This window comes from Macaca nemestrina, chromosome 7 (assembly GCF_043159975.1).
Source record: "Macaca nemestrina isolate mMacNem1 chromosome 7, mMacNem.hap1, whole genome shotgun sequence".
NCBI classification, from domain to species: domain Eukaryota; kingdom Metazoa; phylum Chordata; class Mammalia; order Primates; family Cercopithecidae; genus Macaca; species Macaca nemestrina.
Window position 1 is genome coordinate 153556190 of NC_092131.1, and position 26314 is coordinate 153582503.

Here is a 26314-nt window from a genome sequence, read left to right on the forward strand (position 1 = left end):
CCACAACACATGCTCCATCTAACATAGAGTATATTTCCTGTCTGACCTAGTTCTTCCACTACGTTACTAAACTCCATGAGGGCACACATTTTGTTTGCCACTGCTCCCACCAAGCCCCACACTTTGTCATATCCTTAGGTACTAGAGTGGTCTGTGACACTTAGTAGGGTGTTGATAAAAATGGTTGAATGAATGAATGAATGAGTGCATCAGTGGTGTCATTTCAAACCAGAAATTCATTTTAGTCCCTCTCTTCCCTGTATCTCTCTCTCCCTCCCTCCCACCTTCCCTTCATTTGTCCAGCAAGCACTGGATGTGTCAAGGCACAAAGACCGATAAAACAAGGTTCCTGCCCTCCAGCTTATGGTCTGTTGGGATCAACCCATGGGTAAATGAAGGAGCCCAGTACAGAGTGATAATGTTTTATTAGACATGTGCACAAGGGGAGATCAGAGTATAGAGGGGCGAAAAAACGTTTAATCAGGCTGCGAGGTCAAGAACAATGTTTTTCTAGAGAATTAAGGATTGGAAAATGAAGGATTTGTAGAACCTAAAATAATATGTAAGAGTTGATGAAAAATGAAATGACTTGGAAGAAAGGGTAAGATCTGGAAGAAGACAGCCTTGTTAGGGAAACTGCAGGTAGTTCGCTGTGAAGGGAGGGAGATGATGGGAGCAGATGGAGTTTGGAGGAAAGTTAAATGGAAAGTCATTTCAAAATCATTGGCTTTCCAGGGTGTTCTGTTGTGTTCATTAGAGTCAACAATACTGAGACTTCATAATACTTCAGACAAGTAGGTGAGACTACTCCATGTGAGTTTGCGTCCTCTTGCTCTTCTGTTTCCCAGTTTCCTATGTGCCCCTTCCCAGCTTGATATCTCAGGCTAAGAAGTAAGTGGACTTTTGTTTCTGTTCTTTTACTTAGGATAATGCTTTCCAGTTCTAACCATGATGCTGCAAAAGAAGTGATTTTATTCTTTTTTATGTCAGAGTAGTATTCCATGGGGTGTGTGTGTGTGTGTGTGTGTGTGTGTGTGTGTGTGTATGTATCTCACGTTTTTTTAATCCAGCCCTCCACTGATGAATCCTTAGGTTGATTCTATATCTTTGCTATTGTGAATAGTGCTGTGATAAAAATATGAGTACAGGTGTCTTTTTAATATAATGATTTCTCTTCCTTTGGGTAGATATTGTTGGATTGAATGGTAGTTTTATTTTTACTTCTTTGAAAAATCTCCATACTGGTTTCCACAGAGGTCGGACAGAGCCAAATATTACATGTTTGCACTTGTAAGTGTGAGCTAAACAGTGGGTACGCTTGGACAGAGAGAGTAGAATAATGGACATTGGAGACTACAAAAGGTAAGAAGATAGGAGGAGAGTGAAAGTTGAAAAATTACCTATTGGATACAATGCTCACAATTCAGATAATGGGTACACTAAAAGACTAGAGTTTGCCACTATGCAATATATGCATGTAAGAAACCTGCGCTTGTACCCCCTAAATACATACATATATACATATGTAAATACGTAAAGAATTAAGAGGAGCTCTAAAGGTGGCTTACCATTTCCCTGCCAGAGTATTATTAACATTTAATAAGCAGTTGCAAGACTCTAAAGCCCATGCTAGAGCAATTGCCCTTTCAGCCGCATTTTGTTATCTGTGACTGTGGGCAGGGGCTATCTCTGAATGAATACTCCTGTCTTTCATGTTATTTACTTGAGTTTATACCTCGTGTCACACATGAACTATTTCCTATCTCTAATCTGCAAATGTTCCCTTCTGGAACTGGTTTCTATGTCTCACCTATAGGAATGCCTAACTGTTGAGTAAAGTGGTGTTTCTGTGTTATTTTCATCTAACATAACCTCAGAATTTTAGTATTAATATCTTTATATGTGATGGAGTCACCAATATTGGTTCTTTTAAATTGACATGCAAAATTAAATGAACAAAACAACAGTGATTTTCATAAAATTGGATGCAATTTTGTGTCATACTTGAGTTTCCAAATGGAAGCCTCCTGATTGTCCTGATCTGATGTCACGTGGAAGCCACTGCATACTCTTGATCTTTTCTATGCTCCTAATCATTTTATTAACGTTTCTTGGAATCTTTGCTAGCTTATTGCATTTATATTGGCTGGTTTTATAGTGAGAAGAAGAATGAGAGCTGTTTAGGATATAGATGTATCTGTACATGGTGCCTGTACAAAGTAGGTGCTTAATATGTTTCTTTTTTTTTGGAATGGGCAAGTAAGAGTTATATTTTTAAAACATGTGTCTGATCATTAACCACTTCCCACTGCCTTTAGGAAAAAGTTTAGACTCCTTTGCCAGAGCCACCAGGCCATTTACAACCTGGAACCAGCAGACGTTTTCAGCCTTATCTCTTGCTGTCACGAACAACAATCCACAATCTATAGTATATGTTTGTAGTGCCATGCTTTATCCATGCTGCTCCTTCCATCTGACACATTCTTACTGATTTGTCAGATGAGAAAACTTCCATTAGCTATACACAGAAGAATCACTTCTCTATATCCAAAACATTGTTTGTTCTTCCAGGATAATCACACTGGTTCATTTCACTGTCTGTACTTATCTCCCCATATAGGTCGTACACTCAAGACAGAGGCTCTGTCTTACTTACATTTGTATCTTTAGGGTCTAATATTGTACCAACCATTGCAAAGACTCAGGAATGTGCTCTGAATTAATTAACTGGGTAATTAGGCCAGTGCCACAACCTGAGTATCACACAGCTTCATGGCCTCTGCTCCACACCATGAGGTCAGGACCGTGCAGTCGGGACAAGGCTAAAGAGGCCTAATCCTCAGCCAGGGCTCTGCAAGGCTGCACCAAGGCTGGGTTTAATCTGGTACCCCTCATTTGGCCACAGTCAATTGAGGAGTGACCGTCACTGGCTTCTAAAAATCCATGGGGTCCTGGCCTGTCTGACCAGCCTGCCCTCTTCAGAGAAGAGTTCTTTGATGGTGCTGTCCAGGGTCTCTTGATAGCAGAGATTTTCCTGGGAGAGCAGGCTCAGTCAAAGCCTCAGTCTAGTTCTAGTGGTTCCTTTAATTGTTTGCCAAGAATCTGGTTAAAGGGAACATGACAGACTTCAAGGGACTGATGAGAATCCAAGATCTCCTTGCTGGGCCACAAATCATTAATTGAGAGCTATGCCTTAAGAGAGTAATGCATATTTTTTTTCTTACGACCATGATTTTACATTTGCTGAAGCTTATTTAATCTTTAACTCTCCACTAACTTAGCCTTGTTAAGACCTATTTTGGAATAATCATAATTATTGTTGTTATTTTAAAATTTAGCCATTGTCCTTTTTGATTTTTATAACATTGTAAGCCCTATTGTTTAATTTATAATTTATTCTGTTATGATATGAGATCTTAGCAATGGTTAGTACAACAGTGTGATAGGTATCACTTAATGCACCATTTTAAGATTAATGTGCATCATAATATGAGTTATAGCTATGAAGTTCCAATGTATAATTTGAGTTGTGTTGCGTATTCTGGGCCATAATCATCACATAACTCAGCATATCTATATATGAATATATGCAAAAATACAAACTTGCAAAAAAAAACTTGAGACAATCCCAAAAGAGAAATCTCAAAGAAAGATTTCTTTCTTAGTTGAAGCGCTTTCTTAGCCTCCTGTTTTCGGATAATGCTCATGCTCCTTAGAGGACCAGACAAAGCCTCCCATGAGCTGGTCTTTCCCACCCCACTGGCTCATCCCCAACAGGTGCCCTTCATTTGTCTGAAGAACCATGCCCACATCCTCCCTTTGTCCCCCCTTTTCACACCTAACAGATGTTCACAACTAGTCTACTCGTCTCTGTTCGGAGCCCTTCGCCTCTTGTTTTTGTAAAAAATTTAAATGCAAAAAAGTGCAGTGACTATTATGACAACCATATTTAAAATGTCCACCTGGTATTAACAAATGTTAACATTTTATAAATTTTAAATAAACGAACCAGAGCATCTCAGATAAAGCTTATGTCTCATTTTTCCTCCCTAGTTCCTTTGCCGTTCCTCTCTCCAGAGGTGACTGCCATCATGAATTTGTGCTAGAGTTTTTAATCTTAACAATTTACTGTGTATATGATCTCATGGCCATTTGTAACTATTTGTAACTGTGTAGATTTTACTTGTACACTTTCTTTCCAAGATTTTAAAGAAAATGCCGTTTTAGACAATCCCCAGTACTGATCCTTGGACACTCTTTGCTTCCTGTTCTTTGAGGGGTCTTTGTTTTTTTTTTTTGTTGTTGTTGTTGTTGTTGTTAGAAACTAATTAAATTGTTGCTTATTTCTTAAAATTGTTTTCTACTATTTCTGGTCTGGAGCTTCTTCAGTGATTTTGTGACAGTCTTGGAAAATCTAAATTTAATTCTCCACTTTATTGAAAACTTGGTTGGCCTTTTCCTTTTCTGACCTCGTCTTGCCCCAACACATGTAGAGATTAATAATACATAATTTCTTTTTACAGAAAGCATATTCCTTTTTTATTAGCTTGATAGTTTCAGCAATGAGAATCCTTCATTTATAATGTTCAGAATTTTTCTTAAAGACCTTTTAAAATTTCAATCCTTTACTTAAGAAATCCTGGGTATCAAAGGATTCCATATTCAAGTAGACAATGTGAAAAGTATTTTTTTTTTAATTTAGAAAAGTACAGAGAAGTTGGAAAAAATACTCATAGGCCCCTGAGCAACTGCTATTAATGTTTAATATGCTCATTTAAGAAAATTTGGGAAGTCGCGAAGAAACTACCTACCACACTAATATAATCACAGTTAATATTTGCCCCTATACTTCCTTCCAGTTTCTATTTTTCTTTATGTAATGGTTTTCTTTGCAATCACAACATAAATTGAGTTTGTATTATATGTTTTTCCACATATAAACATCTTAGGCCGGGCACGGTGGTTCATGCCTCTAATTCCAGCACTTTGGGAGGCTGAGGCAGGTGCATCACAACGTCAGGAGATTGAGAGCATCCTGGCTAACAGGGTGAAAACCCTTCTCTACTAAAATACAAAAAATTAGCGGGGCGTGGTGGTGGGCACCTGTAGTCCCAGCTACTCGGGAGGCTGAGGCAGGAGAATGGCGTGAACCCAGGAGGCGGAGCTTGCAGTGAGCCAAGATCACGCCACTGCATTCCAGCCTGTGTGACAGAGTGAGACTCTGTCTCAAAAAAATAAAATATAAAAAATATATATATATATATATATATATAAAAATACTATATAACCCTGTGTTTTCATTTTTTAAGCATTTGGGCTCTACTCTTAGCTTTTTTTTTTTTTCCTGTTGTATCATTATGTATAACATCTTTGAACACACAGTATGTTTTATATTTAGAATGGAGTGAAATTGTTGGGGCGTGGTTACAGGCACTTTAAAGCCCTTAGTACATATTATGAACGTGGTCACGGGTGCACCCTCATGTCTAAGTTTTGGTTTCACCTCATTCTTGCCAACATAGGGATTTTTAAATAATAAAAAAGAAAAATCCTTGCTTATTCCCAACAATAGACACTAACTCTTTATAGAAATAGGTTCTTAAATCTTTTTTTAAAATCTTTTTTACTTTAAATATTTTTCCAGGTATTTAAATTTTTATTAGTGTACATATATTTTTAATTTCATTTCACATGTGGAACTTTTCCTCGTGATTTGTCTATGGCTTTTAAGATTAGAGAGTCTTTGTGCTTCCAAAGATTCAATAAATATTTTTATTCATGTTCTTCCAATTTTTTGTGGTTCAATTTTTAAATATATTTGATGCTTTAATTTAATTTGGATTTGTTGTAGGCCTAAGACAGATCTACCAGGGTACCATTGTTTTGCTATACCTAGTTTAAACCAGCGATAAATGCTGTCAGTCGTGGATGGATGATGAATTCCAGGATTCACATTTTGTACCTGACTCTTTGTAGGAGTGTTATTTAAATCAGACTGATGGGTGTTGCTAAAATGTTGGACCAGGCTTAGACTTCTCATACCCACGCTGACCTGTGGCTCAGTGGGATTCTAGCATTTGTCCCTGAAGGTGCATTGCCGTTGGTTTCTGAATAGCCTGCAGCTAGTTTATACTAAATCTTTGGCTTTTCTGTGGAGCTTGTGAACTCTGCTTTCCAGCAAACAATGTACCCTCACTATTAGTCAACAGACCATTTTCCTTAGGCCCTGGAAGGCCTATAACACAAGCTCCTTCATCCACAGGCAGAATCCCTTCCAATCACCTTTCCTCTTGGATCTGCTCACCCATCCCCTACAGCCTGGCCAGCAGATGCCAGTTTGCCTGGCCTGGTCAGCACATTCACACCAGCTCTCTCTCTTTAGCTGGCTGAATGGCTTTCTTTTTTAGCTCCGTTGCTGCAGAATAAATAAGAGCAATAACATTGCTCTTTTGTTTCAAATAAATGAGTATGGGGCAAATGATTCAATCAATAACTGAGCAAAAATTGACCTTTCCAGTTTAAATGTACTGAGCACCCTATCACCTAGAGTGTTCAACAGATTCAGGAAAACATTTTAAGAAATGTTAGATAGGGGAGTCATGAATTTCATGAGGATGACTGTCTCAATAATCTTCTCACCCTAAGGTTCTGAAGTTACATGAGTATCTCATTTCCCACCTTCTTTTTTTTTTCAAAGTTTTCCAAACATTTACAGTAGCAGAGGCACAAAACAAATTTTTGCATGCATATTTATGTATGTGTATACATCCTTTTATTGATCTCTTCATGAAAAGGTAAGGAATGTGATACAGACTTATGTAAAGAACTGTATTTGCTAGAGCGTGATGTTAATGCGGTCATAACCACAGGTTTGATCCTTAGAGAGGCGAACTGTGTTAAGTCCTAGGATTAGTTTGGAAAAAATGGCCTCTATAAAACAGAAAAAATATGATTGGAAAACAGGTTAAGTATCTGCCCCAGGTGGTTAGATATATAAAACTTGCTTATCCAGTGAGTGCAACAAACCAAAACCAAAACAAAGAGAAAGAGTATTAAGTCCGTACAGCTGAGATAGAAGTAGAACATCTAACTATAGACTTGTAGGTTGTATTAGTTGACAACGTGTGCATCCTTTTAGGTAAATATAAGAATTGGTTAGTCAATTGATTTTTTTTTTCAAAAAAGCATCATGGAGGTGTAATTTACATACCATAAAATTCACCCATGTTAAGTGTATAAGTCAATTAAATTCAAATTTTAGTAAATTTAGAGTTATGCAACAATTACCATAATCTAGTTTCAGAACATTTCTGTCATCCCCCAAAAGATTTCTTACACCTATTGGCAAAAAATCCTTGCTCTCTCCAAGAGCTCTGGGCAACCACTAATATACTTTCTGTCTCTATAGATATGTCTTTTCTGGACCTTTCAAATAAATGGAATCTTATAATACATATTATTTTATATTTGGCTTTTTTGACTTGGCATAATGTTGTAGCATGTAGTTTATTCCTTTTTATTGCTGAGTAACATTCCATTGTAAGGATATATAATATTTTGTTCATACATTCACCAGCTGATTTACATTTTGATTGTTTCCAGTATGGGGCTATTATGAATAATATGGCTGTGAACATTCACATACAAGTCTTTGTCTGGCCATATGTATTTCTTTCTCTTGGGTGGATATTTAGGTGTGGAATTGCTGGATTATATACCAAGTTTATGTTTAACTTTTTAAGAAACTGCCTAATTATTTTCCAAGGTAGCTGTACCACTTTACATTCCCATAAACAATGAGTGAGGGGTCTAGTTTCTCCATATTCTCCAAACTACATTACTTTTCATTATAACCATTCTAGTGGATGTGAAATTATGTCCTATGGTTTTCATTTTTATTTTCCTAATGATTAATGATGTTGAGCATCTTTTCATGTGCCTATTCATGTATCTTCTTTGGTAACATGTTTACTCAAATCTCTTGCCAGCTTTTAAAATTGGGTTATCTTCTTACTGAGTTGTAAGAGTTCCTTGTAGTTTTTTAATGCAAGTTCTTTATCAGATATTGGAAATATTTTCTTCCAGCCTGTGACTAGTCTTTTTAATTTTCTTAATGGTGCCTTTTGAAGTATAAACATTTTTAATTTTCATGATGTCTAAATTATCAGTCTTTTTCTTTTATGAATTGTGCTTTTGGTATTTTATCTAAGAACTCTTTGCCTACCCAAGATCTTAAAATTTTTCTCATGTTTTCTTCTAGAAGTTGCATAGTTTTAGCTCTTATATTTAAGTCTATGATCCATTTTGAATTAATTTTTGTATATGGTGTGAGGTGAGGGTCAATTGTTTTGCACGTACATATCAATATCCAGTGTTACTAGTACTATTTGTTGAAAAGACCATCTTTTCTCATTGAATTTCCTTGACACTTTTGCTGAAAATCAGTTAGCCATAACTAGAAGGGTTTATTTCTGGCCTTTCTATTCTGTTTCATTGATCTAATCTCTATTCTTAGTCTAGTACCATAGTCGTTTGATTACTGTTGCTTTGTAGTAAGTTTTGAAGTCCTCCAACTTTATTCTTCTTCTTCTAAATTGTTTTGGCTATTCTGGGTCCTTTGCATTTCCATATAAATTTTAGCTTCAACCTGTCAATTTCCACAAAACATTCCATTGGGATTTTGATAAAGATTGCCTTTAATCTACAGGTCAATTTGTGAAGAAATGTTAACAATATTGATTTTTCCATTCTGTGAACATGGAAGGCCTCTCCACTTATTTAAAGATTTTTCGACTTATCTCGGCAATGTTTTATAGTTTTCAGTGTGCAAATTATGCACTTTTGTCATTAAATTACTATAAATTTTATTCCTTTTGATGTAATTGTGAATTAAATTGCTTTGAGGTTTAATTTTCTGATTGTTCATTGTTGGTATATAGAAATATGACTGCTCTTTGTATACTGATCTTGTATTCTGTGACTTTTCTGGACTTGTTTTCTTCTTTTTTTTTTGGTCGATTCCTTAGGATTTTCTATATACAGGATTATATTGTCTTGGAATAAAGATAGTTTAACTTCTTTCTTTTTTTCCAATCCATATACGTTTAATTTCTTTTCTTTGCATCATTGCACTGGTTAGAACCCCAAGAACAATGTTCAATAGAAGTAACAAGAACTGATATCCCTGTCTTGCTCCTGATATTAGAAAGAAAACATTTGTTATTTTGCCATTATGTATCAGTTAGCGGTAGGTTTTTCGTAGGTACCCTTCAACAGGTTGAGGTAGTTTCTTTCTATTTATATTTTGTTCAGAGTTTTATTGTGAATGGACACTGGATTTTGTCAAATGCTTGGTCTACATCTATTGAGATGATCATGTGGTTTTTGTCTGTTATTCTATTAATGTGGTGTATTACACTAATTGATTTTCAGATGTTAAATTGACCTTGCATTCCTAGGACAAAATCCACTTGGTCATGGTGAATACTTCTTTTTATATATTGTTGGATTCAGTGTGATAGTTCTGTGTTGAGGGTTTTTCTGTCTCTGTTCATAGGGAATATTTGTCTGTAGTTTTCTTTTCATGTCTTCGTCTGGCTTTGGTATCAGGGTAATCCTGGCTCATAGAAAAGTTGAGAAGTGAGCCAGTTGATTTTTTTTAAACTGATCTCAGTTAGGGGGAAGGAAGGATGGTACACAACAGTATTTCTCTATGATGAAATTTCATTAAAAAATCATTTCTTATCTTGTGAATTGGTACTTTAAAAAATCTAATAAAATGAATTACTAGAAAAATCATACAAAAATGTACTAATACAAGCCCCACTGATGAATTATAGTCAGCCTATTTTAAATTACTCCATGAAATGGATACAAATGTTCCTAAAGGTTTATTCTTAATTTCTGTGTTTATCTCATCACAGAGTGGACACAAACAGTTCTCACAAATCTGTGAACCAGCTTTTAGTAGCACTGGTGTAAACCCATGCTTCTCAAACTTTAATGTTCATAGAAATCACCTGGGGATCCTGTTCAAGAGGAGATTCTGATTTGGCAGGTCTGGGGCAGGGCCTGAGTCTCTGCATTTCCATCAAACTCCCAGGTGATGGTGATGCTGCCGCTGCTGGGCCACAGGTCACACTTTGAGTGCCAAAGCTTTGAAAAGCAATGCAGACAGCAACGTAAATGTGATTTTTAAATAACCCTGTCGTAAATTGCTTTGGGACATATTCTGGATTTTCCAAGATTGTTGGATTGTTACTCAGCTGTCAGGATTCTCTAGATATCAGTTGTTTTTCTTGGCCTGTGACCTTTCTGGGTCTCCAGCTGTTCCTCTATAAATCCAGGGGGTTGAACTAGAAGATCTCTGAAGTCCTTTCCAGATCTCACGGTCTATGATTTTAAGCATCCATTGCAAAGGAGAATTATGGTTGCATTTGAATTTCTTTTTTGTATAAACCTAATAAAACATGAACCCAAAGTTTTATGCTACACGGTTCTTAACATAATGTTAAAAAGTAACAGTAAACATGCTTTACTAAATTTTGGATGATCCAGAAAGATTAGTGTCAACATTCAAAGGTTTTTCCATGTTGAAGTCTTGAAGAGAAAGGGTGGGGGTCTTGTTTAACCTTATAGTTGGAAATCCAATTAAAAAAATAATTGACTTGCTTAAACTGTGGAGACACAAGTAAAATAGGTGTTTATATTATGAAATTCAAGTTGACACAAAATAGCTGAAAGGCTTCAATGTCAGCCAAGTTGAAATGATCTCATTTTCCTTTATATTTCATTTTATTTACTGAGATACTTGAAACTTTTTCCCCTGTTGCTTAAAAGCAAATGAAAAGGGTGGTAAATCAGTGGTAGAAATGTGTTGTCGAAACCTCCAGGGTCTGTATCCTCAGCCTTCAGCACATATTAGTGTGATTCTGCTATTCTTACTACAGATGATTACAGCAAACTCTGCAATGAAGGGTGGAGGCATTTGGTCAGGCTCCAAAGAAAGTGACTAATAATTGACCTAATGTACAGAGTACATGAATAACATATTCTTAGGGTAAGAAAAAAATTCTGGTTTACAGGGTGTGTAAGAGTTCATATTTCTTTTTCAATTCTTCCAAAAGATTTAAAATACTCAGCTGCTCTATTAAATTTTTAATTCTTCAGGCTCAAATGCACATCATGCATTAGATGCCACTATAATTCAATTTAAGAACAGACTCTTGCCCCAGGAATTTATTAAAATAGTTTAGAATTTTGAAGAGCAATAGTATCAGTTTTGTTTCATTTAAGTTTTAGTGCCCTTCTTCTTCAAAACAGCTTTTTCGTTTTATACACTGTTGAGTAATGGTTTCCCTGGGTACAGACATTTGAAGTCTACAAAATATATAGGCGTTTTTATTTGCTGAGATTAGTGGAAAGTTAGCATTTTCTTTTTTTTTTTTCTTTTTTATCACATTGAACATCACACATTGAACATTTTATCACATTTAAATAATATACTCACTGTATTTCTGTTATTTTTGGCATGATATTTTACTTGGTGGGTTTCCTTTTATTCATTTAGTTATAATGGGGTCAGCTTGGTGGGCCTTTTATTTTTAATTAACTAACACATGATTGTGTTATGTGTTAAGACACGTTCATTAATGTTAGGAAAAACACAGATGAAAATGTTTACAGTGTTTCATTCTGGGTGGTGGGATTATAGTTGAATTTCATTTTCTGATTTCTAATTCTTTGTGTCTTTTGAATGTTCTACAAAGGCCACATAATTTTTTTGAATTAGAAAAGACCACAAGTATAAAATTATAAAAGCTTAGAATTTCTAGCTTTATTCTTCTCTAGAGAAAGGGAACTTTTCATATATCTATTTAATATATATGATGCACTTACTATACACCATGCACTTTGCTGGGTCTGGGGAGGAAGAGGGGAGGTGAGAGACAGCTGTTTCCCTTAAGCTCAGTTCTAGATCATTATTTGACCAAGGTATGGTGGGTGGGGAGCAATAAATGGTATCCTCCAATGAATTTTTACAATCTGTAAAGTAGTAATCATTTTATGCTTCTCACCTGGAGTTTTAAAGAGGATGAATTGAGATTCTGTATGTAAGGCACTTGGTCTAATACTTGGTACGTAGGAAAGTTGTCATTGATTACTGTGCTTTGCACATTCATGGTGATGAACTCATTACCTCTAGAGTTAGGCTGGTCTGTTTAGATAGCCTGGGGAAAAGGTGCACCAGATACCCAGGTGACATTCATCTCTGAGATACCGCCCCCATTTCTGCAGTTATTCTTCCACGTGGCATCCTTTTAAATACCAACCACTAGAAGTTTGGCCTATTAACTTAATTCCTTCCAAGCCAAGTTTGTGTTGGGACCTTTCTCTGAGAATGCGATTCTACTTTTATCGTGAAGGATAATGAGAAACTAGGATTGATTACGTAGTTATACAGCTATAAATATTTATTTCATCAATATGTCAAGACCACCTGGGGTTTTTACTTTTTAATTAATTAAATTTTATATTATTAATAGAAAATAAGCTTTTGAGAAGGCAAAGATATAACTAGACAAAAAAGAGTCCTGAATCACTGAAAGCAGTTTAGACGGAGACATTGAGTCCAGAAACTTCAACTTCGTTCTCCCCAAAGTATCTTTTCTGTGACCCACAACAAAGCACACATAAAACCTCACTGGCTTTATATCATAGAAATGCTTCCCTGTCCCAGCAGATGATTCTAATAAGTTTGTTTTATTGATCTAGTTGCAAGGGGTGCTGTCCAACAAATAATCCTATACAATAAAAAGCCTTCTCGAGTGACTGTTGAATAGTCAGGGTGGTGTTGGTGTCTGTGTGATGATGAGGATGATGGGTGAGCAAAGTTCAGCTAATCACAGGGTTATTGTTCTATGGTGAGGCAGCCACAGCGTCACTCTTGAGCTTTCTGCATGCCTGCTTCCCATACCAAACATTACAGCCTTCCCCTAAAACTTTCAGACCACCCACTGGAACAATATAGTATATAAAAGGATCCAGATGCTTGGAAAGAGAAAGGGTGAAGTGCAGAGCATGCGTGATACCTTCTCATTGGCCCTTCTAGATTTTGAGCACTGTTTTTACATAGCTGGCTCACTAAAGAGATCAAACTTCATCTCCAAGTCTCATTTCCAGAGCATTTTTTTTTGAAATATATCAGGATTAAAATGTATCACAAAAATCTGCATTTTTAAGATTGTTCTGGATTCAGGGGTGTCTGTGCCTCTACGGCTCTGCACCTTTCTTCAGTATTCCCCCAGAAAACAGGGGGAAACAAATTGTCGTAGGATGTGCACACACCTGGAGCTCTAAAGCTAGACAGGATGTGGGGAATATAGTAGAGAGTAGAGAGTGTCAAATAACAGAGTGATATCCACAAGGAAAGAGTACCAAATACATGGGGAGTGCCCGTTTGCAGAATGGCACAGGAGAGCTGGCTAAATACAGATAACTTACTCTTGAAGGCTTAATTGCTTGGAAATTTAAAAAATATTTTATACATGTATATATTTGGAACTTAGGCTACTTGGTAGCTTTGCAGTGGCTCACCTGGTGAAATACGGCTTTTCAATCTGTTTGTTCAAAACAGATTTAATAGACAGGGCTTTTTTCCCTCCTCCCTGCCTGCTCCCTGCAGGACAGCTGATTTACAAGAGGCAATCTTCTTCAGATGAGACTCATTAATTAATTTATCTACCTAACCCCTTCATTTTCTCTCACCTTCCTCTCCAGTCTGGCTTCCTTAGTTTCTCTTTATCACATTACCATTAAAAAATATTTATCTAAAACTCTCTTTCTCTCTGTCAAGTTAGCTTCAGAAAAGAAGAGCTGGCCGCCTGTTTTCTCCCATATCTTCAGTGCCTAGAATAGTGTCTGGCAGACAGTAGGTACTCAATGAATATTGATGATAAAACCTGGTTCATGAAGAAGTTCTAGACAGACTATGAGGAAAACATCTTAGTTCATTTGATGGTTCATCTGTTCATTCATTCATTCGTCTCTCATGTATTTATTGAAGACATAGTCTGCGCTAAGGACTGTGGTGCTAGGTACTGGGCATATAATCCTGCTCTAAAGGACTTTACAAATAGATAAAAATATCCTCTTTTGGTACAGTCTCTTCATTTAGATAAAAGACTAATGAAAATTAGATTTAATATGTTTCATTAAAAATTTTAGAGTCCTCCAAACTATTGATTAAAACAATACATACATATTTCCGTTCCCGTTTAAATTACATCAGAAAGCTTGTGTGGGCTGTTCTCCTTGCCTGATTTAGACTGGAAGACCCCAGCTGCAGGGAAGATGCCTTCCTCAAACCATGGGCGGGCAGAGGTTTCCTGCCGGCGAGCAAGTTGCCATTCCAGTGTCGGAGTGGCAGTCCATCAGTTGGCTTCACCACCTAGTGCACTCTCTAAAAATAGCAATCTTTACCCTTGAAAATGAAAATACATTGGTTTTAAAAATACGTTTCTGTTTTTAATGAATCCAAGATTTGGGTTAGTTTAAAGGCACTCTCATTTCCCTTTGCTGATGGCGACACCCAAAACGTTCATGCCCATGCACAAAGGTCTATTCCATTTGGAGTTCTCTCACATTGACTCAGTCCCCATTTGCAATACACAACGTGACCACCATTGGGCAACAAAATAAATTTCTTAAAGCAAAGAAAAACTGTAGGTTACTGTGTTACATGCTCTTTCAGAATATGTAAAGTTTCCCTGAAGTAGATATATCACAGTAATCCATGGCCTCTTTGTGGCCTACTGTCTACCAAAATTATTGAAGATGTCCCAGCATCACAGCATGGACCTGTGGAGAGGAACTTTATGGCATTCTGGCCCAATCTCTGCTTTTTGTAGAGGGTTCTATGGAGTTTTGGTGAACTGAGCTTACTAACCAGGGGTCACAGAGCTAATTGGTGGGACCCCAGGCTTGACTCCATTCTTCTAACATCCAGTCCAATGTTGCCCAAAATGTGATCTACTGACAACTTGCATCATGATTGGCAGGGTTACTCAGCAAAAATGATTCGTGGTCCCCAACAGAATCGAAAGGATTGAGGGTTCAGTCCAGGGATTTGCGTTTTAATAAGTTCCTCAGTGGTTCTTATGAACACTAAAATTTGGGCTTCTACCAGGCAGCCTTAAGACCCCATTTTCAGGGAAAGCCATGTGCTAAATAGTTCTTCCAGAATGCTTGCCCAAGACAACGACTTGCCTTCATATTTGCTCTGCTGTGTATATTGACAGTATAAACCACGTCAAGATGAACTTCAAGGATGAGTAAATTTAACGTACTCTCAATTAGGAGCTGAAATCTTTTATTTGGAGATATTTTTTCCATAGTGTGAGAGTAGAAAAATTTGCCTTTGAAGGCTGTTGATTCAGTGGATCAATCAAAAATTGTTGATAAAGTCTCGAAAAGGTAAATATGATTCTTTGTATTTTTGAATTGAGTGTCATGGAGCTTAAGTTGATATTTAATATGTTCAATTTACTTGTATTTTCATAAAAACCTTGCTGGATGAATATTCAGGGTGCTAATAAAGTTGTTACCTATTTGGCCACAGGAACTGGGCAGAGGGAAGTTATGGGAAGACTTCTCAGTGAATATTTTCTTTGCTTCTTGATTTTTGAACCCTTTGAATATATTTCCTATTCACACATTTTTAAATAATATAAATGTTTAAAGCATTAACATTCATTGTAGGGCCTTAGTGGGTGATTGCTCTGACTCTGCCCAGGCTACACAAACACATACTCTAGAATCTAGGTGTGCCTGTAGCCAAAGGTAATGAACATTTCCAAAGGGCAGAGCCGGGAAGGGGAAGACTGCACATTCAGCTAGTTTTAAGGAAACCACTAATTGGCTTGAAAAGATAAGGCATTGTGTTTTAGCACTTATACCCATGATTTTAAAGCCCCTCCCTGATAGACCACTCATCTCTGGGGTTTTGGATGACCTTGGGCAAATCACTTAACCCTCTTGAGACTTTGTTTTCTAGTCTATAATAATACTGATGAAAACTCCCTGCATTTCCATTGGCTGACAACTTCTGAATACATTATTTAGTTTTCACAGCAGCTCTGGGGGTTGGCTGGTATGGCATGATCCCTATTGTTCAGATGAGGAAATTATGGCCCAGAGAGGTTATATGGTTTAGAGAGGGTCACACAGGGGTGGGACATCTAACTTCCAGTACTGGGCTCTTTCCACTGTGGCATGTAGAGAGCGTGGATTAGGCAATTCCAGGGCCTCTTCTGGCATCCAAGTCCTTGAGTATATGAGCTATTTGGGGTTCTGTCAACTTTTGTTGAAGTCTGTTGGAAAAATCCAAAGGAAATGGAAGCCATGGGTTTGCAATTTTGGAAGCTTGTGTTGTAATTAGAGTATCGAAACGTGCTCATATGAAGACATCCAAGGAATACTTACAAAGCCAATACATACCAATTTATGCAAATTACAAATATACCAGATCTCGTATCACGTAGCACAAACTCTGCACCTAACTACCAAGGGGATGGGGAATCCCAGTCCTCAGAGAATAACATTTGTCTCTCTCATCCTCTCCTAAATAATACTAGCAACTGCTCTTTGAGCACCTAGTAAGGCAAGCATTTGTTATGTATTATCACATTTAATCCTTACCACATCCTCTGAGGCAGGTATTATTATCCCAATTTTATAGGATAAGGAAACAAGACTTAGAGACTGAGTGATTCGAATAAGGCTTGTCAGTGGTAAAGCCCATCACAAATCAGGATCCTTATTATTATTGTTATTTTTATTGCTATCTCCTACAGGAAAGTTAGGATCCCTTATTGATTTAAGGTATGTGCACTTTGTCTCATGCCTGGCTCATCTTCATGTTTAAGAATACATGTAGCATGGTTTCAGATAAGGGTACGTGGAAGAGAAAACTTAACGCACCTCTGCCAATACCCAGGGCGAGCCTGATTTCATGCAGTGGCAATTTGAGTCACCTTTAGTGGGCCCATGAGTAAAGGAGGCCCATGAATTCTGCCTTCTTGCTTCAAAACTCTTTATTATGTGAGCCTGGCTTCTCTTGCGTAGCATCTGTTACTTCGTTTTGCCTTCCACATATACTAAGTAGAAAGAGACAAACTTAACTCTTGCAGATAATAGATGACTGAAAACAGATGATGGGCACACAAAACGGGCTTTGTCTCCATAGGATTTTGTTGGTAAAATACTTCGTCTTTCACTTCAATATATTTTGTTTGTTATTTTGCTGCTGCTTTAGATATGAAAACTCTCCTCTGTCATCCTAATCTTCTGATATGCCATCTTTCACCCTCTTTTCCGATGCCAGAGCGAATCCAGTCTGCCCTTGAGTACTGTAGAAACCTCTTGGCAGTTGTTAGCAAGCCTTAGCGTTTACTCAGTCATTCTGGGAAGAGAGGGGAATTTACACTGTTTCCTTAGTTCACATAGACACAGGCGAGGTAAGTAGCCTGGCTGGGTTGGCAGAGGTTCTTGAGGATTGTAAAAACTGTGCTTTGCTCCGGACCCTGGCTCCTCACAGAGGTCTGCCTGCTTGTCCTTGGTCTGTGTCCTCGGCAGGCCTTTTACTTGAGTCAGACTCCTCTAATGAGAGAGTTCTTGGGTTTCAGTCTGGGGGAATCCAGCCTCCACCCGCCAGACTTCCTGGAGAGCTCTCTGCTGATGCTGAGAGTGCCTGGAGCCTTGAGGATTGGATCAAGCTCCCTTTCGAAGGGGTCTCAAAATTCCTTAGACATAATATATTTGTGGCTACAATTTGTTAAGAAAGGAACCAGGCTGCACTAGCCAATAAATTGTCAAAGGAGCACATACCTAAGATAGAGAAAATGGTTTGCAGCACGCAACGCTCTCACTCCCTTTTCTAGTGCTCTGCATTCAGGATTTACACTAACTTTTAGTAGCAGCTGATTTCTAAGAAGACTTCTGGCTTCTACTCTTTGCATTGACCAAAACCTTTGGGGCATGTGTTGAGTGAGGGAATGCCTCTTTATTCACCTGCTTCCTAGTCTGAACTTTCAGATCATCAGCACTTCTTGTTCCCAGTGTGAATCCAAAGAGCTGAAACAGCTTTCTTTGTGGGAAAACAGGTAAGTGGGATTTCTCTACAAGGATGCAGATGCAGATCTGAATGCATGTACAGTGCTCCGTAGCTCATTGACTAAGCTTTAACCAGAAAATCAGAGCTATACAGCACCTGTAGCTACTCCCACGATACTTCAGAAATTTTCATGGAATTGTAAACATTGTCAGAAAAACAGACCTAGTCATCTCATTCCACAGGCTTTGCTTCGTTGAAAACACATCTGATACCCATTCCTACTAAATTTTCTCTCTGAATCCGATCCCTCTGCTATTCATATATGTCTGTTGTTTTATTAGTATATGCTATAGCCAGATATTTTGCTAATTTGTGTGATTTTTCTTTGCTTTTTCATAATTCTACCCAACTTCTTAGGTGTAGAATTTCCAAAGCTAGTTGTCAATGTGCCAAAACAGCTTTAACAAAACAAAAAACTATGCTTTGCTTGACTGGGCTATAAGATGACTTAGGTAATTTATGCTTCCCTTCACCATACTTGGGGGAGTACCTGTTTAGAAAGGGTTTTATATCCTGGCTTGGAATAGGTCTGATACTTTAAACCCTCTCTCTTGGAATTACCAAGATCTAAAACTAAACCTCATGCTAGTAATGTTGAAGTTTTTTCAGAATGATACCCAAGTGTTTACAATTTTTTATATGCTGAACTATCTTCTTTAGATAAACTGGAAGAAGATATTCTGGGATAGGAAATGGCTGAAGGAAACAAAGGTGTGTGCAGAGAAATATATGAAATGTGTTGTAGGATCAAAGATTGAACAGTTTATATGCAACAAGGAAAACTCAAATAGGGAGATGGGAAATGGAGTTGGATGGTAGCTTGGCCTGGCTGAGAGGACTTGGAGTGCTAATTATTGTTTATGCCTAGCTTGTTTAAGAGTTTTTAAAAAATAGGAAACCACATTTGAATGGGAGTGGGGGGACCACTCTAACTTTTAACTTAGCCACGTAGGAGAAGCCTAGTTATTCAGACCTCAAGCCTTAGTCTTGGCAAATTCATCTCCTGGTGATGGCTTAATTATATTTCAGGCATAGTATTTAAGGTGAGTGTTAAGATTTATTTTTAAGTGAGAATCTTGCAAATGCAGGCATATCAACTGACAGCCAGTGTCTTAGAGCCCCTGCACAAACAGCTAAGTATGCTCAGAGCGCCCTACTATGGAAAAGATGCCATAGAGGAACACCCAGTCATCCTTTCCTTTAACCTTCATCACATCATTTTTTCTTCCCCAACCTGGACCTATCTTGCCCAGCCTTCTCAATGAATACTTGGCACGAACTTCATTCACTCAACTTTGTCGCTGACACGCCCGTTGTTCTGACGGAATCCTGGCTTGAATGGCGCTTGCTCAGCTGTGCTTTAGACAAACCCTTCTGGCTGACCTGGTTTAAACCTGGCTTTCTTGACGCCATCCTCGGCGTGTTCCAAGGTGAAAAAGGACTCTGCTGCCCCTTCTGTTGCTCCTCTGCAGGGGAAACCAGTTGCCACTTGGCACCAGGATGTATCAGGCCTGCATCCAGAGTAGTAACATGATTTAATGAAAATAGTACTAGACTAGGAGGGAACTTGAGTCCTAGTGCTGGTCTGCTTTTTAGTGGCTGTGTGACCTTGGTCAAATCATTGCACTGCCCCAGTCTCAGTTTTTTCATCTATAAAGTGACCAGCTGTTCTCTAAAATCCTTTCTGATCCTCAAAGTCATGGATTCACATAGGTTACCAAATTCTTGAATGAATAGAGATTTGGGTTCTAAGTGCTTTTCTTTTCATCTACTGCACTGCCTCTTTCCACAAAACGGGGGCCATCTCTATATTGTTTTGTAGTGTGCACTCAACTCCCCTCTCAATCTTGGGTTCAGGTACCAAAAAGCGTTTCCTTCACCTGCACAGTTCACTACCAAGAAGGGCATTCTGAAAGTCTGTAAGTGGACCAGGTGACTCAGGATGTTTTACATTACAAGAAACTTTTTCTTGAATTAAATCACTCTGTTTTTAGCAACTCTCTCTGGGTGATGCTTTTAAAAATACCACTGATAAAAAATATGTGCTTGAGACAATTACAGGTATTTCACATATAATATTTCACCAAAATCTTAATAACCTTAAATTATCTCCACTTGACACATGAGGGGATTGAGGCTTTCTGAGATTAAACAATGACACAGGGCTAATAATGGGCAGGGTTGGAATTTAGGTCAGAACCTGCTGTGCCCACAGCCTGAACTCAACTCTGGCACTATCTTCACTATGAGGAGTAACTGTCATTGCTGTAAGAATACCTGGCATTTTGTACAGGAGATCTCAGGGAACCCTTTTTGTTAGTTTTCAAAGAAAATGATTTCTAACTGCATTTCAGATGCCTGGAATTTATGCTGTGCCAAGCACTCTAAATCCGTGGGTATTTCAAGGGGAATTTAACCCATATGGTTCTGATTCACTTGTACTTAACTCATCAAAGAGGATTGTTTTGTAAACCTTAGCCTCTTCTTATGGACACTTTCGAGCTCATATTTGGCTGGCATTGGCTGGATTTTGAATCTGCCATGGTTGAAGCTTGATTTTAAATCCTTCTTTCCAACCACTATTTTGTGGTGGTTTCATCCTGGGAGTGGATGGAAATTGAAGGTGAGTCATGAAGCCTCTTCCAAAACTTTACCAGGATTCCAGGGATGTAGAGAGTCACTAACCTTTGAGGTTAGTGAGGTTTGTTGCACTCACCTATAGCCTTACCCCATTAAGTAGTTGAATTGTGCATGGATGTGATCTATGAGGGTACAAAATTAAAATCATAGATGTTGCATTTTTTTCCCTGGGATGGTGTAGAGAAAAATTGTCTTTGAGATCAAAGGTATTTGTGGAGGTTAGGTATATCACTACTTTGGAAAAGCCTTTTAGCATGGAGTCTTCTATTTGGGAGACATTAGAGTTATAGAGCTAGTGGAAAGTTTCTTTCAGAAACTCCCATTAGAAATGTAGAAGGCAAAAGCCTGTTTATTATCTTTGCATTTAGATGAGTTGGGTACATTCAGTTCTGATAACCTGCTGAGTTAGAGAATTAATTAACTTGTCTAATTAACTTCACATGAGCTCATCTAAGGAATGTGTGTAATTGTGTGGCCCAGAGGAAGCAAGAACAATTTTTATACCTAGTTAACAGTTTGGTTTAAGAAAGATATATTGAGTGTCTTCTATTCCAGGAAGTTGGGGATAGAAGATAAGAGTTCAGAGATAAACAAGACTCTCTCCTGCTAGGGAACCTACCATTCGGTAGGTTATAACCTATATGCTTCTCTTTGGACCATGGCCAAATGGTATGACTGGCAAATAGTCAGTGTACCGCAGTACACCATGGGAGCTCAGAAGATGAAGATGTTCATTTTGATATATGAAGCTGGACAGGCTTTTTCCAAAATGCAGTGTTTAAGTTTGGTCTTGAAGGATAAGAAGGCTTTTGAAGGCGGGGTCAGGGGTGAGACAACCAGACATGTTCTTGGGTAATACAGACAATGCCAAATAGTCTTCACAGATTTCTGCTCTGTTTATAGACATGGGGTGGGGTGAGTCTGCGGAGGTGAATCAGCGTTAGAAGCTCATGCTGGGCGAAAGGGGGTTGTGCATAGTCCTCGATAATGAGCAGCTAGGATTAACATGACAGCTTTTAACTGAGCACAGATTTTCAGGGCTGGGACAGTTTAGCCTTGGATCAAGAAGGAAACACAGGAAAGGGACAAGGAAAGGAACAAGATGTGAAGGAACAGTATGTGAGATTTACACATCATCACTGCGTGCCATGTTTAGATAGAACATACTACGTAACATCTTAACATGCCCTTTGATTTCCATAGTGCATAAATAATGGCTTATTCTGTCTCACACTGAAGAAACCAATCAGTTGATGCATGTTGGGTATAAAGATTTTCTCTATTGAAAGTATCACTGGTATAGAATAGAAAGAGGTACAATCAGACAGGAAATTAAATATTTTAAATATTTCTCTTTTATAATGTTTGCAAACACCCTATTATCATCCCTTTTTATAATTAAGAAAACTGTGGATCAGAAAGTAAATAATTTGCCCATGGTCACATAGGTATATAAGGTACTTCCATTTCAGTTTGCAGATATAATGTGTATGTGTGTATGTGGCTTACCTTTTCTATTTATCATACTTTTTCAATTCACTACATGACACATTTACAGAATATATGTCATGTATGTGTTAGTTACAAACCTAATTTAAAAATTAAAACTGCCCAACCTAAGCATTCAAATATGACTGATACCCATTCAGGATTCCCCATACCATCTCCTTCCTGCTTCTCCACAGGGAGGTAACCTCTATCATAGATTTTATTACATATATTTTTTAGCTGACACCAACATTGCTTCTATGTTATCATGGTTTACAGTGAATATATAAAAATTGGGATAATTTTCATTTTCTTGCAAACAACACTCCAACACTGCACTGAGGGTTTTTTTTAGATCAAGATTTAGGAGTATGAGAACAAGGTCCTGAAACTGATTTGAATGTTGCTTCCAATCTCGACTGCTGTGATTTAATCCTGGGGAGCAAGAAGGCAGAAAATGAGGCCGAAGGGGAGGCATGAAATAACCAACAGGGCCTGATCTGGGATTTGAAAGATATAGATTCTCGTTCCATCTGCCGCTAATTTGTTCTGTAACATTGAGAAAATAACTTCGCCGCTTTGTGTTTTGATTTACCCTTGTGTACATTGTACCGTCATGTTGAGGAAGGCAAAGTAGTGGGGTAAGCACAGCTTTTAGAATCAGAAACACCAAAAGCTGAATTCTCATTCTGCCACTTACTGTTTGTATAACCTTGGGCAAATTTCCTAACTTGACTTTGAGCCTCAGTTTCCTCCTTTATAAAATGAAGCAAAAGTCTTCCTCAGAGAATTGTTGTGAGAATTAAGTGAGACAGCACGTCTCCCTTGTAGCCAGGACCATGCTCCGTAAATGCTCATTTTCTTTTTCTTCTTCTATAAGTTTCCTTCCAATTCTAAAATAAGAGATTCCAATGCCCATCTTATACATAAACGACTGAAGCACAACCAGCTCATAATTATGGAATTTCCTGTATTAAAGGGCTCAACATTTCTCTCAAATCAGACTTGTCATCAGAAGACTTTCCAAGGTCTGGATGAATCTTTTGAAATTAACAACAACATCTGGAAAAAAAAATGGCTCCTCTCACACTCACAGAGTAGAGGGAAAAGAGTAAGAAGTATTATATAAGTTCATTGACTACCCTTGTTTCTCCCCTTCCCTGAGCCAAAACAATAGACTATAAAGCTGCGACTTCATTTTTATTGTTTCATAAGCTATCTGTGTTTGCATAAAGTGTCAATACCGTTACCCTATTTAAAGGTTGAATAATGTCACTGTGAATGCAATACTTACCTTTCAGTGTCTCCTGGGAACCAGCTATGCATTTACATAGTTATTTTCTTTCTTTTCAATCCATTCTTATTGATGTATTGTTTGAAATTGGCCACTGTTTGGGAGTAACTCCAGAATTCCATTATTTCCATGTGTCCACTCTGTTTATATTTTTATGATTGTTATGGTAACCAATCAAATATGTAACATTTGGGAACTGAGGTGAGGGGATGGTGGTCTTTACTTTCAATTGATAGTAGTATATAGGGCATATCACATTCAAAATATCTCAATTACTTAAAAAATAGAATAGAGAAAGAGGATCATCTAACAGATATTAGTGAGCTTATTTAAAAAAATCGAATGTCTTTTACAAAAATGAGAACTGGCAGTAACTCTTATGATGGTAATAATGCATATGACCATTTCTTTGATTTAACTGGAAAAATATGTGTATATCAGAGAACAGTGGATTCACAGAGATTATCAGAGGCGAGTCATATCCCAACATTAGATGTCTTACTAGGTTTCGAGGAAGGAAAATTAAGTTGATTTGGGGAATATGAGCTTAGGAAGGAATATCTGGAATTCTCATTTGCATTTGGGTAAAATTTGTTTATGCACTTGACCTACTTTGCTCAATCTTTTTGCTCTTAATTTTTAAAATACATGCTACATAAAAATTCCAGAAATGTAGTATATTATGCTTGGATTATTCACTCATATATATGTCAAATGACAACACAATTTGTGGACTTGGTGTCTCAGTTAGAAATGAGTTTGGATGCAAATGATACAAAACCCAACCCCAGTGGCTTAAAAAAATAGGGGTTAATTTTTCTTATGTCAGGAATGAATTTGGAGGTATATGGTAGCTAATGGTGATTCCACTGCTCAAAAGTGTCATCAGGCCAGTCCAGTGACTCATGTCTGTAATCCCTGCACTTTGGGAGGCCGAGGTGGGAGGATCGCTTGAGCCCAGGACTTCAAGACCAGCCTGGGCAACATAGGGAGACCCCGTCTCAACAAAAAATAAAAAAAATAGCCAGTCATGGTGACATGTGCCTGTAGTCTCACCTATTTGAGAGGCTGAGGTGGGAGGATTGCTTGAACCCTGGAGGTCAAGGATATAGTGAGCTGTGATCCCACCACTGCACTCTAGCTTGGGTGACAGAGTGAGACCCTGTCTCAAAAAAAAAAAAAAAAGTCATTGAGAACTGAGGTTCTTCTTTCTTTGTGCTCTACAAAACCACAGTGAGATACCATCTAACACCAGTCAGAATGGCTACTATTCAAAAGTAAAAAAATAACAGATGCTGCTGAGGTTGTGGAGAAAAAGGAACATTTATACACTGTTGTTGGTAGTGTAAGTAGTTCAACCATTGTGGAAGACAGTGTGGTGATTCCTCAAAGACCTAATGACAGAAATACCGTTTGACCCAGCAATACCACTACTGGGTATATACCCAAAGGAATATAAATCATTCTGTTATAAAGACACATGCACGTGTATGCTCATTGCAGCACTATTCACAATAGCAAAGAAATGAAATCAACCTAACTGTCCATCAGTGAGACCAGAAAAAGAAAATGTGGTACATATACACCATGGAATACTATTCAGCCATAAAAAGGAACAAGATTATGTCCTTTGCAAGGACGTGGATGGAGCTGGAAGCCACTGTCCGTAGCAAACTAACATAGCAACGGAAACCAAATACTACATATTCTCACTTATAAGTGGAAACTAAATGATGAGAACACGTGGACGCATAGAAGAGAACAGCACACACTGGGCCTTTTGGAGGGCGGAGGGTGGGAGAAGGGAGAGGATTAGGGAAAACAACTAATGGGAACTAGGCTTAATACTTGGGTGATGAAATAATCTGCACAACAAACCCCTATGACACAAGTGTAGCTGTGTAACAAATCTGCACTTGTACCCCTGAACTTAAACTAAAAGTTAAAAAAAGAAAAAAGAACAAGGTCTTCATGAATCCAGGCTTGGACTTGATCTGCATGTCACCTTTATCTTTGCTTTATATTGCAAATTTCAACTCTTGTTTATAGCAGAAGGCCAGGCAAGAGAGTAGAGATAACTTAGAACAAATCTCTTAGCTCTTCAGAATGGATTAAAAGGTGTGTCCTGCGGATTGTGGGTCATTTATGTCATTTGTTTTTAAGAATAGCAGGATATATTGGTTATGTGTACCCATGGTATGTGTGGGAGGAGAGGAAAAATAGAAGAACCAGGGACTATGGTAGGTATTTTATATATTCGTTTACTACTCATACAACCCTGGGAAACAGAGAAAACTGACTCAAAGGATAACTTTGTTCACTGTCACATTGATAATCAGCGTTCCAGAATTCAAATCAAGCGTGATGGATTCATGGAATTATAAGTAGTTAATTATATCTTGAGCAAAGGGAATGAATAGTTCAAAAGACTAAGGATTTAGACTGACTTAAAGATAGGTCATTGTACATCCTCCTTCATTTATTCATTCATAAATACTTGAGTGCTTGTTATGGGCCCATGGGGATATTCTAGGCCATGGAGATGCAAAGTTTAAAGAGACAAAATATATGTCCTTAAGGCTCACAGTCTGGTGAAAGACAATCATATAAGTCAGAGTTTACCATGGAGTTTGGTTAGTGCCACAGAGGAGGGAAGGAGTAAGTCGTCAGGGGAGACTTCCAAGTGGAGAAATTTGGGGAGAAGAAATTTCTTGTACCCA

General features: G+C 37.9%; 1 protein-coding gene and 1 long non-coding RNA gene across 3 annotated transcripts in view; one reads left to right on the top strand and one right to left on the bottom strand.

Annotated features, from left to right (window-relative positions):
* The window catches only part of LOC139355440 (uncharacterized), a 33361-nt gene extending 9680 nt beyond the window's left edge, over positions 1–23681 (bottom strand). The window contains exon 1 of the long non-coding RNA XR_011606069.1: positions 23595–23681. This is a non-coding gene — a long non-coding RNA (uncharacterized lncRNA). The remainder of the gene's footprint in view (positions 1–23594) is intronic.
* Positions 1–26314, top strand: part of LOC105490699 (fibrillin 1) — a 237062-nt gene that overhangs the window by 69856 nt on the left and 140892 nt on the right. The window lies entirely within an intron of this gene.